Source organism: Equus caballus, chromosome 1 (assembly GCF_041296265.1).
Source record: "Equus caballus isolate H_3958 breed thoroughbred chromosome 1, TB-T2T, whole genome shotgun sequence".
Classification (NCBI taxonomy): Eukaryota; Metazoa; Chordata; class Mammalia; order Perissodactyla; family Equidae; genus Equus; species Equus caballus.
The window spans coordinates 153,414,817-153,434,583 of NC_091684.1; the positions used below are offsets into that span (position 1 = coordinate 153,414,817).

General features: G+C 41.1%; 1 long non-coding RNA gene across 1 annotated transcript in view; it reads right to left on the reverse strand.

Moving 5' to 3' along the window:
- LOC102149820 (uncharacterized) overlaps positions 1–19,767 on the reverse strand; it is an 83,405-nt gene that overhangs the window by 16,311 nt on the left and 47,327 nt on the right. The window contains exons 5-6 of the long non-coding RNA XR_011426702.1: positions 4,261–4,478; positions 3,851–3,958 (exon numbers count right to left, since the gene is read on the reverse strand). This is a non-coding gene — a long non-coding RNA (uncharacterized lncRNA). The remainder of the gene's footprint in view (positions 1–3,850; positions 3,959–4,260; positions 4,479–19,767) is intronic.

Genomic DNA, 19,767 nt, shown 5'->3' on the forward strand with positions numbered 1-19,767 from the left:
ACACTTTAGTTTTATTCCAACCTGCCTCCTCTCTAGTTTCTGATTTTTGTTAAATTATTTTTACAATTTAAAGATTTTTAACAGTTGTATTTTTTCTGTAACCATATTTTCATAATTGTTTAGTCTTAATCTAAATTTAAATCTGTTTACTATGTACCACACTTGCTTTTTTTAACCACAGTTTCTTTATTTCCAAATTTTCAATTTTGATTCATATGTTAGTTGGCCTGGTTTCATTTTCAAGTTTTTTCATTTTTTCAAGAACAAATTACGCGTGCTGTAGTCAGTGGGTTTTTGCATGCTTGAGAATGCCTGTTGCCTTAATATTTGAAAAGCAACTTATCTGGGCATGAAATTCTTTGCTCATACTTCCCTTTGATTTTTTAGTGACTGTTCCACTATTTTCCGGCATCAGGAGTTGCCATGGACAAGTTTAAGGAGAACTCAATTTCCCCCTTTAACGTGACACTTCTATTTTTCTGCTTGGATGCCTATATTATTTCTTTCTCCTTATTTATTTATTTATTTTTTTATCTTTTCGTTTTTTAGGGTTCTTGGTTTACTCATTAACATCTCTTTTTTTTAAATTTCAGGTGTACATCATTAATTCTCAATTTCCGTGTAGACTACATCATGTTCACCCCTCAAAGACTAACTACCATGCATCACCATACACATGTGCCCTGACGCCCCTTTCTTTGTCCTCCCTCCCCGCTTCCACTCTGGTGACCACCAATCCAATCTCTGTCTCTATGTGTTTCAAGGGACAAATTGACAAAGAAGATGTACTATACATACACGATGGAATACTACTCAGTTATAAAAAGAGATGAAACCTTGCCATTAGTGACAACATAGACGGACCTTGAGAGTATTCTGCTAAGTGAAATAAGTCAGAGGAAGAAAGTCAAATACTGTATGATCTCACTCATAAACAGAAGATAAAAACAACAAACAAACGTATTTCTTTATCCTTAAAGTTCAGTAACTTCTCTACGTTGTGTACTAATTTTTCTTGGCACTACGCATGGTTTGTTTTTTTTGTCTACAGATTCAAATCTTTATGTCAAGAAAGTTCCTTCTAGTATATTTTTGAATATTTTTGTTGCTTCTTTTTTTCCATGTTCTTTATGAACATGAAGTATTCTGTATATTTTACACGTATATTGTCTTCTCTATAAATTATAGATAGCTTCATTTTTTCATTTTCTTTGTATATTTTTCTATATACTGTCTTATATTTTGTTTCATTTTATATTGTCTGTATTCTATTTTTATTATTTCACTATGATTTTCCTCTATGTAATGTTTTTCTTTTCTCTTCCAACTTGCTTCATCAATTTGCTTATTATCTTCCATTGTTTTTTAATCTCTTCTTATTATCTCTCATTGAGCATTTTTAAGTTTTAAAATTTCTTTGAAATTATAACTACTTGAATTATTTATTTTTTTCTATAGTTAGTTATCTTCCTCTTTTTTGCCTTCTCTTCCTCTCCCTAGGCCCCTCTCCCCCAGACTCCCCTTGAGCCCCCTTGCCCCACTCCTCTCTTCTTTCTCTCTGGTCTGTGTTTTATGTTGGTTCTTTTCTGATGATTATATATCTCTGCTTGGGGCCAGGTATTCTTGTTTTTTAAAGCTTCAGTGCATAGTTGTGTATCTGGTTGTTAGTTTTAGTTCTCTATGTGAGCTGGCATCAGAGTATGACAACTGACAGATGGGTGGTGTGGTTCCACGACCGGAAATGAATGAATCCAGGCTGCGGTGGTGAGAGCACCGAATCTTAACCACTAGACCACCAGGGCTGGCTCCCAGGTATTCTGAATGAATAGAATGGGAAGAGATGGGAAATGAACTTGGAAAGCTCACAGCTTCAGTTCAGTTTATTCTTCTAAAACTCCTCTCCAGATCTTATCTTCCCTTTGCTGCTGAGGCCCATCTCACCTCAATTTTAGCCATCAAGAGGTTGAAGTGGCTGGTGGGAAATCTTCCCCTTCCTCCTAGGCTCTCTGTTACCTCCTAATCTCCATCACTCAGGAAGAGAGGCTGTAGAAAAAACTGGAAGGGCAGCGTGACTTTTCCTTCAGCTTTGCCTCCCTGCTACCTGGTTGTGCCAAGCAGGATCTCTATGGCAACATTGCCCACTTCTCTTGTGCTGGCACATGGCTGTGGATTTGATTGCTCTGATCAAAGGAACACTGGACAGACCTTTTGGAACTTTGATGCTCACTTATAGGGAAACCTGTGTCTTGCTGGAAGTCCAAGGGCAAAGATGTTGGATGTCAATGCCTTCTCTCATTGCAGTTTGAATTGTAAGCTGGACTTACCATGTTTTTCATGAAATAAGGACTGACAAACTGGGTCAGTTTGGGGTTTCAGACTTGGATATTTGCCAGCATTTTTTTTCAAAAATGAATGAAGTGAGCCTGTCATATAGAGGAAAATAACTGACACTATCTGTTGACCACAAAATTCAAGCTTTCAAGAGAAAATTAGAACTTTCGAAATCTTGTATCTACCACTACGAATTTGACAGTTTCTCAACACATAGATACTTTTCTGATGAGATTGGTGGTTTTAGCAAATGTGATTTTTTGATATCACATAATACTTGTAACATGTGCATAACTGAATAAATCAATATTTTCCAAATCACCACCAATCATGCATGCTACAAAATCATGCATGGGGCAAAATTCCATTCAAAGTGCAAGGGAAATCAATGGATTTTAATGTAACAGAGTATTAACTGAGTCACTGATATAGTTTGGCATTATACGTTGCAATTAACCTTTAAGAAACTACCACTTATTGAGTTTTGGTATAATATCAAAGAAGAATATCTAGAATTATCTGGAAATCCTTTTAAAATAACTTCCCTTTTACAACTGTAATCAGTTTGAGGCCATATTTTCTTCAGATATTTTAACCAAAACAATATAGAGTGATCGATGGAGAATCCAGCTGTCTCCTATTAAGCCAGACAGCAAAGAGATCTGCAAAACTGTGAGACAGGCTACACTTCTCATTACATTTTCTTGTTTTGGAAAATACAGCTATCTTTATTAAAATGTTATTTATGTTAACGTGAAATGCAGTTATTATAGTATAATAATAATTGTATAATTTATTTTTAAATAAATTAATAAATAATTGTTTTAAAATTTTGTTTTAATTCCCAATATAGTAAATGTTATAGATATAACTCACATAAATGAAAGATCTTTGGAGTCCTTAATAATTTTTTAAGGATGTAAAGAAATCCCTAGATTGATAAGTGTACAAGGTAGTAACGCGATGAGTGGTGCAGGAGTGCAAAAGTAAAAGAACCATTATGGGTTGGATTTGGCTCCATTGCAGAGTGGGATGCAGACCATGGATTTCTAAAATTGAGGTGGGAGAAGCAGAGGAAGAACAGTGTGAGAAAAGGTGTGGTGGCAGGAATAGTCAGGGTAGGTGTGGACGACTGTGAGTCAAGCAGTGAGAATGCTTCAAATCTCTCCTTCTTTCCCTTCATCTCTCTAGACCTTCTATTATCACATCCTCCCACCCCTACCACCACCCACCCCAACCACAACTGGCAAAACTTCTCTACTTTTAAGGATGCATGTGATTATATTGGGTCCACCTGGATAATCCATACTAATTGCCTCATCTCAAGGTCCTTGACCCTAATCACATTCTACAAAGGCCCTTTTGCCATGTAAGGTAACATATTTGCAGGTCCTGGAGATTAGAACATGAACATCTTGGAGGGACCATTATTCTGCCTACTTGTCTTAGTCTGTTCACGCTGCTATGACAAAATGCCATAGATTGGGTGGCTTATAAATAACAGAAATTTATTTCTCACCGTTCTGAAGGCTGGGAGGTCCAAAATTATGGTGCCAGCATCACTGAGTTCTGGTGAGGGCTCACTTCCTTGTTGACAGCTAGTGCCTTCTTGCTGTGTTCTCCCATGCTGGGAATGGGCAAGAGAGCTTTCTCAGGCCTCTTTTATAAGGGAACTAATCCTATTCATGAGGGGTCGTTCCTTAAGACCTAATCACCTCATAAAGGCCTCACCTCATAATACCATCACCTTTCAGGTTAGGATTCAACATATGAATTGTGGGGGGGGGGGGGGGGGGGGGCAGGGGAGGGCACAAACATCCAGACAATAGCACTACCACGCCACGGGATATTTTTGAGCAAGGAAATGGCATAATGACAGTAATATTGAAGTAAAAAAATTCCCCAATAGTTACCCAGTATGGAACTGACCTGGTGCCAACTTTGGGGCAGAGCTCTGCCTCTGTGAAAAACAACTTCCATGTGTTTTTAGTGCAATACAGATGATGCATCCAGAAGGACATCTGCTGATATTCTGGCAGGCAGATCACTTTCCCATTTCCTGTCCTACCCACATTTGTCATTCAGGTCACCAAGGGGACAAACATCCACAGCTTCTAGAAGCAGCTTCTTCTCTTCATTTCTTATCTCTGAAATGTTTCAGGAAAAGAAAGAACACAGAAATGCCACACTAGATCTTAGAAACCAACATGTCAGCAGGGTAGGGAATGTCCTCCTCTCGGGAACTGGGATCTTAGGGGTGACCTTTCACATGAAGCACTTTGTTAAATCATGTGGTGGGGTTACCAAATCTTGAAGTCAGAGGCAACATTGGAATGAGTGTTGGGTTACCACCAGTACTCTGAAGAGGGAACAATAAGCTTAAATGCTTTTGAGTAATGATTTATCAGGAAGGACAAATTATGAAAGAATGCTTGAATTAGACAAAAGAAACCCACAAGATGGATGTAGCTCAAATATTTCCCAACATAAGCTTCCTTTTGAAAGTAACTGAAATGTTTGTCTGCCTTCCCATCGCATTTATGTGTGATGTGTTTAGCAGTTAACTAAGGAGGACAGAAAGGGAATCCCTGTGGTATAAATTCCAGGAACAACTTCAGACTCCTCCAAAGGTCACTTATAAATCAGAACAAGCCCAAATTCACAAGCTAGTCTTAAACAGAATCAAGTATCCTATAAAAATAAGACAAAATGACCAAAGCCATTATTTCCACCCCCTCAAACCATTTATAAAAAACAGGATGCTGTTTCTTCCGTCAGACAAATAACTTACCCGGGGCGTTCTTAACTATTGATGCTGAATATTATAGCATAAGAACCAACTTCGGCATTTTGCAACTTGTACAAAGTATATTATCTGTTCAATTCTCTTGAGTGTGTGTGGTTTACTATTTTTGCCTATGCATGTTTTCTCAGGGAAAAGATGTCTTAAAGTCAGGACTGTTCTTAAGCAGAACACCTTCTCACTTCTCCTTTGCAAAATTTTCTTCCCCTGCGGAAGCTATCCCAGCCCTTCTCCCTGCAACCTACCCCAGGTGGCCAGGGGCATTGTTACCTAGAGTTCTGTAATCTCCTATTCCTAGTCCATTGACAGTTCTCTTAATTATACCTCCTCCTTTTGGACCCAAGATGTTGTCCAGCTAATTTTAGACAGCTGTAACCTAATGGACTAGAGTTCCTTCCAGGCAGCGTAACATTTGTAACCACTAGACATCCCACGGTGACTTTAGCTTTTTTAGTTCATAATTTGGGTAGGTTTTTTGAATATAAGAATGAAAAGTGAAGCGGGTAGTGACACCCTAAGGGGGGGCCAGGGTAAAGTGCTAAATTTGGGGACCCTGGGCATCTAGCTGGAAGACTGCATGTACTGAGGAGCCAGAAAGTAAGTGTAAGGAGAGTGGTTTAGAGAGTTTCTAAAAGGAAAATTTTAATATATTAAAGAAAAACTATGTCTCCTTCACAGGTGTGCCTTTGCCTCCGGTCTGTCATTTGGGTGGGCCTTTTTAGTGTCCACCAATTGCACTAAGGAGGCAGTTAGGGTCAGTCACGTGTCGAAAGAGTTTGTGCCCTACCATGGGAATCACTAGTACTTGGCAATTTTATTTGGGAGTTCAAGAGGCAGAAACAAAGAGCCTTGGGAGATGTGAGTTTGCAGCATGCTACAACCAGATCAGCCAAGGGAAACCTCCTCTTATAACCCTCGGAATAGTTGGCCCAAACTTGGAATCCAGAAATGGCAGATCAGTGCCTCAAGCACTAACCCTGTGTTATAAACTGGACACTAGGTTTGCTCAACAGAGTCATCCTTCTCCACTATTTCACACAGATCTACATGCTTTGCAGGTTTCCCTTCTTTGTTTTTTTTCCTCCCCAAAGCCCTAGTACACAGTTATATATCCTAGTCATAAATCATTCTACTTCTTCTATGTGGGATGCTGCCACAGCATGGCTTGATGAACAGTGTGTAGGCCCGCGCCCAGGATCTGAACTGACAAACCCTGGGCTGCCAAAGTGGAGCTTAACCACTCAGCCACGGGGCTGGCCCCACGGTGTCCCTTCTTAAAACCCATTAATTTTGACTGTTCATGTATTAATTCTCTTAGATGACTTAGGATGTGATTTGTAAATTTATTAGGGTTTAAATTGGGGCATTATCAAATTACTTCACATGGATCTGTGGTTTGGAGGGAATAGAACTGAACTAGGTGTAGGGAAACTTGGATTCTAGTCTATATTAGTTTAGATAATGCTATCTGCTATAACAAACAATCTCCAAATCTATCTAGGCTTAAACATAATAGAAGCTTATTCCTCGCTCAGGAAAAGTCCAAATGTGTATTCTTGATTTGTGTGCTGCTCTCTTCCAAGTGGTGATGCAGGGACCCAGGATCCTTCCATCTTGAGGCTCTGCTATCTTTAAGATGTGGCTTCCAAGGCTGTTATGTTCATATGTATCAAGGTGAAAGAAAAAGAAAAAAGAGCAATGAAGGATCTTTTAAGTTTTTAAAGTAAGTTTTTATGAGCTGGACCCAAAAGGAGTGCATATCATTTTGGCTCACCACTCCCTTGACTAGAATTCGGTAATTTGGCCACCTCTAACTGCATGGGAGGCTGAGAAATTTAATCTAACACTGTATCCAGGAAGAAAAGAAAATGGATTAGGTGACCAGCTAGACATTTTATGCAATATAATCCTAGTTCTGTCACTATTTATTTGATCTCTCCCTTTAGATTATTATTTTAATAGCAAGGACCATTTCTTAACCATTTTTACAACTCCCAGAATATTTAGAAAAGGGCCTTACATGCAGTACATGCTCACTACTGTATGCTTGCCTGATAGACAATAAATGAACAAATAGTGTTGAATGTTCATAATTCTGCCCTTCCTACAGCTCAGGACATTGGGTGTTGTTCTAGAGGACTGAGAAATATTGTCCCTCAAAAAGTCACAAAATATTTATCTCAGGATCACTTTGGCTGTGGAGGAGACTAATATTAATGCTGCAGGACAGGGCAGCTCAAGAAGAGAAACTGCTGTCAAGAGCTGAACATCAAAGAAAAGTCCAATCAGAGAATTGGTAACTAATTAGGACAGGAGGGAGGACCTCCATCACTCGGCTCATGCTGGCCAGGTTCCCTGGGAGAACAGCAACTGCTCTGGATGGGTTGGAGAGGGCTCTGGACCAGGCTTGGAGCTTCTTCAACAAAGAAGGGCATGCATGGTGGTCACGAAAAAGAACAGACCCACAAGGATGTCACAGCCTATAGAAGAACGTGCAGCAGACTGCACAGGAATAATTAAACAATGATAGGCCCCAGCACAAAAGATCTCTTCCTCCAAAAAGTACAGGTGATGTTGTGGGGGACTGGGCTGAAATCACGCTGCTGTCTATACCTAGTACCTCTGCTTTGTGGGTAGTTTGTAGCCAGCATGCTTAGTAGAGAACACTAATTTGGGAGTCAAAAGATCTGGGCTGTATTTCCAGGCCCATGACTAAGTAGCAGTGTGATTTTGGGCTAGTTAATCTACCTCTCTGGACCATATCTTCATCATCTTTATAGGAAGAGTTGGATTAAATGGGTGATGACAAATACACGGTTACATCTCACCCCAGTGTCCATGGCAGACACCGAGAATCAAACATCACTCTTTTTTACTGAGCCAATATATGATTTCAGGATCACTATCAACATCCCATCTAGGAAGTCTCTACCAATCAACTAGAAATGACACATTTGTGTTAACTATGTCTTTTGTTTTCTGTGTTTTGATGCTTTGATATCTGGGGCCTTCTTGACCCTGGATGTACTCTGCCTCCCAAAGTTAGCCAATTCCTAGAAAAAGGAAACAACTGGCCTAGGAGCACACTTTTCAGATGCAAACCAACCAATCCAGAGCCCATAACACAACCACCTTCTTTATCAGGCTCTCACTCTGAGCCACTATCCACCTGCCCTAATCACCCCACGGTCAGGTACTAGACAACAAGGAATAGTGCCCATGTTCCAGAATCTGCTGAAAGTATCCGAATTAGCCAATCCTAAACCTACTTACTCTGCCTTGCCTGTTCCTTCCCACAGTTCTTGCCCACAGTTCTCACCTCCCTCTGCCCCCTGCCTGACCTTGGTGCTTCCCCCTGTGGGCCCCCATGGCATCGAGTGCCCCCTTCTTTTGGGATCTGCTAATATTATAAACTGTCTTTTCAATGGCAGTCATCTCTTGATCTGTTGGCCTTACCATATCTAAGTGATAATAAAACCTACATTAAAACAACATAGGATGAAACCTCCTCGCCCCTTGAAGCAGATGCTCTCTGGAGTCCTTTTTAGCTCTAGCAATCTTTTATCCTCTTACTTCAAATAGCAGAGCATTGTATTGTCTTTAAAACAGATATTTCAGTTATAATAAGGTCTTGATCTTCTGGAGTTACCCAGTCTTTAAAGCCAAAGGTTTTCTGAATCAGGAGTTACATAAAGAGAAATTACACAGAAAGTCTTGTGTAAGAGTCATTGCTTAAGTGGAGGCAGGGGAAAATGTTGGTCCTCTTTTGGAAAACCCTTCATTTTTGCTCTATTATAGCTAAAGGATAAAAATCATTCTAGTGTGCCTTTTTTGGACTTCTGTTAACATTTCTACTTTCCTTAGCTCTTCTCTTTTCTTTGCTTTTGGAACCAGAGTAGTAGAATGTTCCCTCCTGTAAGTCTGGGTTGTATGCTAAGAAGAATCAAAAAAATATTGAGGTAAAATTATCCCTTTAAAAGGCATATGAGCACAGTGTTTTGCATGTAGTGAGTGCTCAATAAATACTTCTAAATTAATCAATTAATAGTAAATGAATACATGTTTTTGCTATTATATATTACATGATGTTTGGCTTGAATTGTGTCCCCCACAAAAACTCAGATGTTGAAGTCCTAACCCCAGTATCTCAGAATGTGATCTTATTTGGAGATAAGGTATTTACAGAGGTAATCAACTTAAGATGAGGTCATTATGGTGGGCGCAAATCCAATATGACTAGTGTTCTTATAAAACAGGGGAAATTTGAAGACAAACATGTATACAAGATAAACGCCAAGTGAGCGTCAAGGCAGAGATCAGGTTGAGGCATCTACAAGCCAAGGAAATCCAAAGATTGCCAGCAAACCACCAGAAGCCAGGGGAGAGACCTGGAACAGAGTCTTCCTGACAACTCTCAGAAGGAACCAACCCTGTTGACATCTTGATCTCAGACTTCTAGCCTCTAGAACTGTGAGATGATGAAATTTCTTTGTTTAAAAGTAAAAGGCACATGGAGTATAAGAGAAAACACAAGAAATATATTCTAGTATATGAAGAACTAGAAAAATAATGAGATTACTGAATATTTACTGAATAAATGAACCAAGTTCTAAACTAGTACAGTGATTCACTATGTAGATTTAATCTATCACCTCATCCTTCTTTGCCTTTACTCTTTGTTTGAAAAATAATTATTCCAACCCCTCTCCAAATACACTTCATAAAGATGTTATGAGGAATCATTTGGCTTTCAAAATAAATCTGGAAATTGCTTTCAGTTACTATAAAAATTGCAGAGAAGGATTATGTGCAAGACAAAATTATGCAAGCATTTGTGTAAGGAAATAAACAAGGAAGAGCATTTCAGTTCAAGAATTAATACTTTGCTTCAAGTTGTGATAAAAGGGTATTAAGTTGTTGGAAACTGGGAAAACAGTTAATTCTTTTTTCAGGAAGTTCTGCGCGAATTTTTTACTTTTGTTACTATGTTTGGTTCTGAAAATGCACCCATTCACAAAATCTCTGCGCAGTTGCACAAAACAGATGTATAATCCTCTGAAATGGGCCAGGACTCAAGTTTGAAGTACAGTTGGCTGGACATTTAAGAACACAATGAGGAAAAGGCTCACCTTTCTCTTCCACCTGAAGCTGCCAAGTGAAACTTTCCAAATATTCTAGAGAAAGAAGATGCTTCTGATTTATATTCTGTTTTTTCCAAACGGAAATATGTTTTTTTAAAATGAAAAAAGGAAGAATGAAGGAAACAGAGTAAACATCAAGGAACTAATTTTGTGTGGAGGGAAAATACAGCTGTGGAATATCTGGGCTACAACTGCATAAAAAAGAAAAAAAATGGAAAAAAAACCCCCAAACACCCTAATATTCGACGCCTTAATTTGAAGATGAAGGTGAGGTGTTAAAAGAATGGTGGGACTGAGGGACTCCGTCAAAAAGATGCCCTTTTCTCTGTGTCTCAAAGACCTTTGAAAGATTACAAAACCTTTCTAAGGTTGGAAAAACTGCCTTCTTCTGCATACTTCGAATCTCTCTGTCCATGGAAATTTAACACCTCCTAAAAATACTAGCTCTAGATATACAAACATAAAAATTGTTCACAGAACCCTTCAGGAGTATATGAATTTAGCTGGTTTTCTCTTGCTTTAAGGTCAACACAATTTTGAAAATTCTAAAGACCCTTTCTTCAAATAATAGGTTCAGGAGAGTGGCACACTCTCTCTCCACAAGAACTAAATTAATATCATCTGCAGGGCCAAGAATTCTGGGGCTTGAAAGAAGAGGTAAAATTAAAATATTGGGTATACCATTTAGTTCAACTCTTCCATTTTGAAGGTGAGGTAGCTGAGGCTCAGAGACGCAGTGCACACCGGAACTTACCCTGAGGTCCCTCTGTAGGCAGTGTGGAACAGGCCTCACTCCAGGTCTTGCCCATCCTCTTGCTGCAGTGATCATGGAACTGTGTCTCTATAGGTCTCACTAGAATCATTGACTGAGTCTGAGGAGAAGACTTGGGGTGTCCTTATCACCACTCCTCCTCCATCCACACCTCTGCCCTATAGATTCTAAAATACTAGGGGGTTCTGGGTAAGGGTTTTGAGCAAGATATGGGGGTGCTAATTGAAAATGCAAGGTGAGGAAGCAGGGCCTGACATTCCCAAGGGCAACACTAAGTGGTATGGCCCTTGCATTTTCCCCCTTTCCTTCACTTTTTCTTTCCTTCTGAAAATGTTTTATTTTGAGCAAGACTTAAAGGTGAACATAATATGAATCAGAGTCATCTTTTTTCTCTTGAGAATTTGGAAGCTTTCACTGGCATCTTCAGGTGGGGGAGAGAGGTAAGGCTTTTCTTTGTGGTATCCTTACACGGTCTAGCCAACTGTTCTTCAGCTTGAGTCCTGGCCTCTTTCAGAGGTCCCTGGTTGGACATCTATTTTGCCTGACTGTCCAGAGGTTTTATGAAGAGATGTATTATCAGAAACAAAAGGATTTGTCTATAGCATTTCCCAAATTTTAATGTGCATATAAATTACCAGGAGGACTTGTTAAAACACAGATTGCCGGGCCCCATGCCTAATTTCTAATTCAGTAGGTCTGGGGCAGAACAAGTTCCAACAAGTTCCCAGGTGATGTTACTGCTAGTCCCAGAGTTAAGGGCTAATGGCACCACTTGTCTCCTGAGACCCAACCTTAGATATGCTCCTATTCACCTTACCTGCTGCCACATCTCCGATAAGCCCTCTTTTTGCCCTGACTCAGTGAGAGGTTATTACCCATGTGAGGCAGAGATGGTGACAATGATGGGCATTGTCATCTTCTCATAGGAACCTTGCTGCTTTTATTCCTATTTAGTGATTATTGTAGACTTCTTTTTAGGCTCTTTATCTTACCCCTCACACATAAATGACCACAAAATCTTACAGATTCTGTACTCTAAATATCTACAGAGACTTTTCCTTCTCTCTCTAGCCCCTTTCTCACCTCCTTGATTCAGGTGACCATTATCTCTCACCCAGAATTCTGTAGCAGCTTCCTATTTAGTCTTCTCTTTTATTCCACTATCAGAGTAAGTTTCCTAACACAGAAATCTGATCCTAGAACTCTGCTGCTCAGAATTGCTCCAGTGTGCCCCCTTCACCTTTGGGAGAGGGGTGAAGGGGCACTGATGTCTTGGGGACATTCATTTTCCCTTTTCCTCATCCTCTTCCTTCCTCCAATCACACCAACACTCATAGCGTTAAGACCAAACTTGGCAGAAGGAGGAGGAGGTTAAATTGGTCAACCTCCTTCTACTTAAAACTGCTACTTTTTATTTTAGTTTGATGAGCATTTATAGCTACCTACTATTTGCAGTGCTTTGTACTTTTCACCAATCATCACAAAACTCAGGTGGGTTACTGGAAGAAAAAAAATGAGACAGAGTTAAGGAGCTACCTAATGTTATACCCAGCGAGTTAGATGATGAATCTGGAAGACAAAACATGTCTCTGGTTGCCTGTCCAGGTTTCTTGACATTGAAGCTCGCAATAGTCAGACAGTAGAGGCTAAGTGAATAAGCCCTAACTTCAGTCACTCCTAATTAGAAACCTGGTTCTGCCCCGAGGAAACCATGAGTAAACTTCTTACTCTTTTGAGCCTCCATTTCCTCAGCCTGAATTAACCATAGTTAGCTTTTATTCTTCTTTTAATAATCCCTTTGTGGTAGCAGCATTCTAAGATGACCACGTGATCCCCCTTCCTGGTATCCTGCCTTATGAAAACTTCTTCCCTGAAGGGTGGGCAGGACCTGCAACTTGCTTCTAACTAATAGGATAGCAATGTTAAGCAATATCTCTCTCACGATTATGTTGTGTTGTAGAAGGGATTTTAAAGATGAAAGTAGGGTTCCTAATGAGTTTGACTTCAGTCAATCAAAAGGAGATTATTCTAGATGGGCCTGCCCTAATCAGATAGTCCTTTAAAAGAGGGCTTAATCCTTCCCTGAGCTCAGAGACTTCAGACAGTAGAGATTCTCTTTCTCCTGTTGGCCCTGAAGAAGCAAGTTATCAGGAGTTCTACAGGTGTAAGAAAATAAATTCTTCCAACATCCACATGAACTTGCAAGAGGACCCCTGAGTCCCAGATGAGATTGTAGCCCCTTGAATGCAGTCTTGCGAGATCCTAAACAGAGGAGCCAGCTAAGCTTTGCCTGGAGTCCTGATGCATGGAAACTGTGAGATAAAAAATGCATGTTGTTTTAAGCCGCTAAATTTCCCTTAATTTGTTATACAGCAATAGCTAACTAATACATCCCTTTTCCCTGTAATTTCACCACCAATTTCCCACTTCCCCAATAAAAAGGGGGAGGGAGGGGACAAGGACCAAAGCACAGACTCTATTGACTGGGTGGAACTGGTTTGAGAGCAATCACATCTTTACCCCACCCATTCCTAACCCTAGATAGGCAGAATGGCTCTCAGCACTGCTGCTCTGAGAAACCAAAGGATGTACCCTGAAGGGATACAGCTAGCCTACCAGGGGGCAGAGGAGTGTGGGACTGGACTAGAGGATGTTCTTCTTTTTCCGCTTTTTCCATAGTTCTGCATTTTTCTGGAATTCCAGGAGGGGAGCACTGTGCCAAGTGAAGAGGGTGAAGCTGGCTGTGCTTCCCAGGCTCTGGGCAGCCAGGAGAAGGCAGCTGCAATCACTCAAGTACTAAAGGCTTCCTGGATACTTAGCAGATGTAGAGTCCTGGGCTGGGCTCTACAGAGCTGAGAGACACAAAGAGTACCGTGATGTGCTCTGTTGGGACCTTTAAAGCCTACAAAAACTGGTGGGGAAAACAATATTAACATATGTGGAAGTTGAAGTAACTAAGAAGGCCACGTCAAATGGTTGGCATAGGCTGTAAAACCACGGCGTGGAGAAATGGAGCTGGGTTTAAAGACACAACATCCACAGTCATAGTTTGATTCTGCCACTAATTGTCTTAGGAATATAGTCCCTCACAGAACCTCTTTGGGTTTTGGTTTCTTCAACTCTAACACAAAGGGCTTGGATGATTGGTAGTTTCTATTTCTTCAGAAGTATATTCCCTTTCTCAAGTGAAATAAAGAAAACAGATGAAAAGCAGAACTTTTCTGGTTAAAGCAGAGGACCCAGAATAAAAGATTATGAGCCTAAGTTTCCTTCTGGCTTAGCTATCTTCTGATGCTACTATGCCTCCCTGGGAGAGCTGGCAGGGAAATAGACTGGGCAGATTAAGGCAGGTTTAAGCACCTTACTACATTCACAGGGGCCTTACAAGTGTGGTGGGGCTTGTGGAGAGAGGAAGCCATACAAGAGTGTGAGCCCTCTACTCTTGCAGGGCCTCTGAGGCACATATCAAGAACAGACACAGCTGTCTCACTTCTAGCCTTTCCTCCACTAGGCTCGCAGCTGGTTGGCTAGAACTTTCTCTGATGCCCGAAAGACTGCTCTACACTGGGTCCCAGATAGAAAAACTGAATTATGTAAGTTTCATTCTCTTATAGGAATTGTTCCAGGAAAATCAGTTTGTCACTTGGGAGGCGCTGCATTTCAACTTCATGTGGCATCAAAGAGAAACTCCCACCCCACCCGTACTCCCAATCCCAATATTCTGTTTCACAATTTGTCTGTTCACATATTACAAACATCCTCACCCCACCAACCCTCAAAGCCAGCATTATAAGCACAGACAATAGAAACAAACCTCTCCAGATCCTGTAGTTTGGGCCCCGGCCAATTCCTTGTATAAGAGTTTTTGTACTCATGTGTCTGTAAGTCATCTCAGACAACTAGTGTGTAGTGTGTAGACAGAAGACTAATAAATGAGAAGGATGTTCATTTTTCATTCACTGCATATACTGAACACCTACCATGTGCCTGATGCTGTTCTAGCCACAGTGGAAACAGCAGTGAACTAGATAGACACCGTTTCTACTTTCTTGGAGCTTACATTCTATAAGGGGAGAGAAGAAATAGAAAATAGTCACATGTAGGAGACATAAACAAACAGGATAATTTAGAGTAAAATAAGGCCACTGAAAGAAATAAGCAAGGAGATGGGATAAATGGAAATCAAATGAGGTGGGGGAAATGCCTTTGGTGGAGGCATTCCAGAAAGTCTTCCCAGAGGATGCGGCATGAAGCTGAAACCTGGGGCTCAGGAGAAGCCAGTCAAGCCAGGAAAATGTTTCTAAGAAAGAGGTGACAGCAAAATCAAAGGCCCTGAATCAGCAGAGGGCTCAGCCTGTTTGAGGAAGTGAAAGGCCAGTCTGGCTGCAGTATGGGGAGTGCTGGGAGGGTGGCATGCCTTTCCAATGCATCCAGCTCTCTTTTGAAAAACTTAGCTGGAGCAGAAGGTGTGGGTTGAGCCCTGGCTCTGCCACTAGGTGCTCATTAATAGTCTGTAAAAGTCAGTACAGTTTTCCCAATTTCCTGAGTCGGCCACAATGGCAATAACTTGACCCCAGACAGCAGAGGCTGGTTCTTCTGGCCACTGTAATGATTGGATTGAATTGCTTCTGCGTCTTAGGTTGGGGGCCCTGGGAAACAGACTCTGAGATGGAGATTTGGATGCAGGAAGTCAATTGGGAAGCACACTTGAGAACTCCCATGAGGGAGTGAGGAAAGCGAGATTTAGTGAAGCAGTTGTAAGAAAGGCCAGAGGGAGCTCTGAAGCTGGGAAAGCCTTTCAGAATTATCTCAAATTGAGGTACAGACTCCAGGCTTTTTACCTCCATGTTGACCAGTAATTGGATGTGGGCTGTTCCTAGGTAAGGAATGTAACTTTGGGTGAGACAGCTCCCTTCACCTAAGGACAAGGCCCAGAGAGGGACGTGGCTGGGAGCCATCAGCAGGCAACACTCCCAGCACTGCGAGAATGCATGTGTCTGGCCTGCAGTGGGAACTGGACAGCAGACCACAGCATTCACTACACTCACAGATGTTCTGGCCGACCTGACAACCACCAGCCATCACTGAGACTCAGCTACCCCTGGGATTTCTCTGCAACCAAGACCATGGCTATTGAGAGGAGACCATTTTGCTATTCTCCATAGGAAAAATTTATTTTAATTTTTTTCTGAGATTGCTTAGAAGCATATTAAGGTCAAATTTTTAAGATGTTCTGTTAGATAGGCCTCCAGGCAAATAGTTTCCATGGGAGTAAAATAAACAAATTGCAAAAGATATGTGTTCCTGGCCACTGTATGCTATTCAGGATTTCTCACAACTTGCCACACCCATGGCCACTGCTTTCCTAGATGGGTTTCAGAGCAAGGACATCCTAAAGTCCCACAAAGCCCAGTTTCTGGCCCTCAGAGAGCAGATTAGGGCAGATCAAAGGGAAGGCTTCAGATTCTTGCGTTTGTGGCAGCTCATGCTCCTATGAAGGTGGTTGTACGTCTCTGTGCAAATCCATTGGCACAGTCATTGGGCAGTGTGGTCAAGTAGAGAACCAGCACTGGTGGATAGAGGATGTTGGGGTGCCAGGTGCTACATTAGACAGGGAAGTTCACAAAGTCCTCTGGGACAAGAAGGTGATATTTGAGTTCAAAGCTGAATAAAGTGATGGAATGAGTCATGTAGATTTCTAGAGGTAGAAACTTCCAGAGAAAGGGAAGAAAATGTGAAAATGTCCTGGGGCTGGAGAATGTTTAAGTTACAGAAGGGAGATCAGTGCAGCTGGGGCACAGTGGGTGAAGGAGGAAAGTGAGAGGGTTGGTGGGAGCCAGATCATGTGGGGTCAGGAAAGCAGACCACTTGGGGAAGGACTTGGGATTATTACTAATTTTTTGTGAGATGGGAAGTCATTAGAGTTCTGAACAAGGAGAGATATGTCTTGACAATGTTTTAAAAGACACACTGAGAGGGGCCAGCCTGGTGGCACAGTGGTTAAGTTGACACATTCTGCTTTGGTGGCCCCGGGTTTGCCGGTTAGGATCCTGGGTGTGGAACTACGCACTACTTGCCAAGCCATGCTGTGGCAGGAGTCCCACATATAAAGTAGAGGAAGATGGGCACGGATGTTAGCTCAGGGCCAGTCTTCCTCAGCCAAAAAAGAGGAGGATTGGCGGCAGATGTTAGCTCAGGGTTAATCTTCCTCAAAAAAAAAAGAAAAAAGAAAAAAAAAGACATGCTGAGAGAACAGACAGTAGGAAGGAAGGGCAGGCAGAGCACAAGTAGGAAGCTACTTAGCAATCAGGATATGAGAATAAGGTGGTGGAGGTGCTGAGAATTGATTGGATCCTGAATGAACTTTGGAAGCTGAATTTGCTGATGATTTGGCTGTAGGTGTGTGAGAGAGGGGAATCAAGGGTGACTCCAAGTCCAAGTGTTGTTCCTGTGCACAGTCACACTCTATCCCACTCCCACCCCCACTGTATTTTACCACCCTCTTCTAATCCTGATGACTCTCACATTTACTTCCCCAAGTGCTTCAGTGTGACCCCTCTCTCCCACCCCAGGCCTGCCGTCTTTGATGGTGCCTCATACTCTATTTCTAAATGCCTTTTTATATTTCCAACTTTTCTATACCATGTCCTAGCCTATGAATTCCCTGCATAGTGACTGATTAGCTAGTTTTTGAAAGTAAATGAAGACTAAGGTGTCAATTTGAAAATGTCATACACCCCTAACACCCTATACACTTCCATTATTAATGCATCACCCCTTCCTTATCTCATAGTCATGAGCAATGCAGGAATTTTAGGCACTTAAGAGTCACTGGTGAGAGACGTGGGACATGGGGGCCTTTTCCAGCAGGAGCCACTTCATTTACTTTATCCTCACAGCAATCTGATCAGTATTTTTATTCCCATATTACAGACAGAGGAACTGAGGTTCCAAGGGCCTGCGTCAAAGGTGTGGCTGGTAAGTCACAGAGCTGGGATCCAACCTAACCTGCCTGACTCCAGGGTCTGCCCTCTTCCCTCCGCCCCACACCCTGGCATTAGTTTCTGGGTAATAAGGACACCAAAAAGGACCTGCTCTCTAGCTGTGGCACATTCCTGTTATTTCTGAGCTTCAGTCAGACAGGCGAGAACTCAAAATGCCACCTGGTAAGTTTTTTTAGTGTTTCCAGTATTTGTTTCTAGTGTTCAAGACAGTTTTACAAATGATACTTAGAGTTACACTCTGCCAATTCTCTAAAACTCCAAATTGCCTGCTTTATTTTTTATTTTGTTTTCTAATTATTTAAAAAAATTTTCTTTATTGAGGAAACACTGGTTTATAACATTATAGAAATTTCAGGCATACATCATTATATATCAATTTCTGTGAAGACTACGTCATGTTCACCACCCAAAGACTAATTACTATCTGTCACCATACACATGTGCCCTTTTATTCCCTTCACCCTCTGCCCTCCCCAGTCTCCTCCAGTAACCACCAATCTGTTCTCTGTGTCTATGGTTTTGTTTGTTGTTGTTTTTTTCATCTTCCACATATGAGTGAAATCATACGGTACTTGGCTTTAAATGCAATTCCTATCAAAGTCCCAATGACATTTTTCATGGAAACAGAACAAAGAATCCTAAAATTTATATGGAACAATGAAAGACCCTTAATAGCCAAAGCAATCCTGCGAAAAAAGAACAAAACTGGAGGCATCACACACCCTGATTTCAAAATACACTACAAAGCTCTAGTAATCAAAACAACATGGTACTTGTACAAAGACACACAAATCAATGGAACAGAATTGAGAGCCCAGAAATAAACCCACACATCTATGATCAGCTAATTTTTAAATAGAAGCCAAGAAAATACAATAGAGAAAGGAAAGTCTAATAAGTGATGTTGGGAAAACTGGACAGCCACATGCAAAAGAATGAAAGTAGACCATTATCTTACACCATGCATAAAAATTAACTCAAAATGGATTAAAGACTTGAATGTAAGACCTGAAACCATAAAGAAGAGCATAGGTAGTATGCTTTTTGACATGAGGCTTAGCAGTATCTTTTTGAATACCATGTCTCCCCAGGCAAGGGAGACAAAAGAAAAAATAAACAAATGGGACTACACGAAACAAATTGCCTGCTTTAGAGTCTAGAAGCCCTACGTGTGCTTATGAGCACAAGATCTGGGTCATTTTCAGTCCCCTGGAACAGTCTGATAGTAGATGTCGGTAAAGTGAAGTTAGAAGTTGAAGTTGGGAAATTTTTTTTTCACATAGACCTTGAAATGTGGTGTTTACTATTTCCTGGCAAAAGCTTGGGACCTCTTACATTTGTCTCACCACTTATAATGTGAATGTACCACATTAAGTCTATTCTGAATCTCTTTACCCTTTACCTCTGTCTACGGGGTCAGGGAAAGAATGGACCATTAATGACCCCATCAGTTTAACAGACCATGCCAACTTCTCTATCTAGGCCTGTAAACAGAAAATCAGATTCATGGTTTCCTGTTGCCCATCTGGATTTCAAAACTGCCTTTCAGCCATAAACTTTATTTTCCTGATTAGAAACAGACTTTATAGGAAAGAGGGATAGGGAGAAAGGAAGGAAATGGTAGTGAATCTTATCAATGCAACTTCCAACCCCGACATTATGTCTTTCAATTAGGATATGCTTATATAGGTAAGGATACCAATTGGTATTTGTTTC